The following is a 1,642-nucleotide window of genomic DNA, read 5'->3' on the forward strand; positions in this document are numbered from 1 at the left end:
GGCGCCTATAGCCTTCTAGAAAGGGCTTCTAGAAGCTTTTCCATTTGTTCATGACAACATGAAAAAGGCCCATTAAGAATTTTCAATAAAATTCTTATGAAATGAAATTAATCCACAAGGCCCAATGATCAAGTCATGGCCGAGTGTTATTGAGTTATCAAATGACCTTGTCAAAAAATTTATTGACATTCATTTCATCCTATGTCTCCAAAGACAAAAATACCCTTTTGAAAATTTTCGTTCTTGTTTTGACTTAGCTTCCAGTTTAACTATTCCTACTCGATGTGATTGGTGACAGTGACCTCATGGATCAAAATGAACAAAGCTTGAGCTAAATACTTGGACTCAAAAGTTCACAAACCTTTTCCAAGTTTAGCTTAATGTCAACTGACTCCACTAAAGAGTTGACACTGAAAATCTCTTGGTTCAAATGAATTTATTTTCTACTCAAGAATTCAACCTAATTGTAATGAGTGGATCCACAGAATATTATCAGTGTTTACCCTTCATGAATATCATCAGCTAGTCGGGATTTACAAAATTACCATTTTACCCTTCTAGTTGTTATTTCGTCAATTCGTTTGTCGCTTGTGAATAAGTTAGAAACAATGTATTGACGAGGAGCTAACAAGTCACATTGTTTCATCCAAAAGAGTCAAGACTCAATTTGGACACTGGCCAGTTCATTTATTCACACTCCAAGGAACAAAGCATGATGTGATGTACATTGCATTTCATCAATCTTGTACATGAATTCCATATCTATGAGAACTTCACAAAGTTACTCATGACATTCTCACAACTTAGTACTTCACCAATAGGCCCTATTCGGAATCACATAGTTAGTCCAAACTCTAACTTTCTCAAATGAGAATACGTAAGCTGTGAAATGGCATGTCTCATTTCAGGATTAAGGTAAGCACGATGCAATTCATACGTAGTGACTTCGAGACATAAGAGGTTAAATGGTTTGTTCTTATCTTGTCTCTAGAAGTGCACTGGTCAATTCAGTACCTTCGGAAGATACCTAGAAGAACTATAGAATCTCCAACTCTCAATGCCCCATAACTAGACATCATAGATTCTCCTAACAATCGTACTGAGGTCAATAGTCCTTTGACCCTTAGATTGCGAATATATCGTTTTAAGCAAACTACGAAGAGTTTGTTCATGCAAATCTACATTTGTCTCTTCGTAAGTTGTTTAGTTTGTTTATGGACTAAAAGACTAAGGTTTTATCATAAAGCTTCAGACAAGGAAGATTGAATGAATATTTCAACTTTTATTAATAAATAAGCAGTTTCAAGCAAGAGTCTTCATAAGACTATATGACATCAAATGTACATAAATACACACTACAACTCTTCTTGTGGGCACCATTGACAACATTATCAGCTACTAAGCGTGCTTCGGTAATAAGTACAATACCTTTTTTCCTTAGCTTTGAGGTAGGCATGACAGTCCCTGCGCCAGTGTCCGGGTTCATTGCAGTTGTGGCAATTGTCGTTAGACTTATCCACCTTGATTGCCCGCGGCTTCTTCTTCTTCTGAACCTTGCCTTGGTTCTTTTTCTCAGCCTTGCGAGGTCTCATCCAGTTGTGCTCAGTAGCATGTGCCTCTCATTGGTTCCTCTTTCTCTTAG

Source organism: Urtica dioica, chromosome 11 (genome assembly GCF_054948205.1).
Source record: "Urtica dioica subsp. dioica isolate 48M chromosome 11, U.dioica_male_clone48M_v1_H2, whole genome shotgun sequence".
Taxonomy (NCBI): Eukaryota; Viridiplantae; Streptophyta; class Magnoliopsida; order Rosales; family Urticaceae; genus Urtica; species Urtica dioica.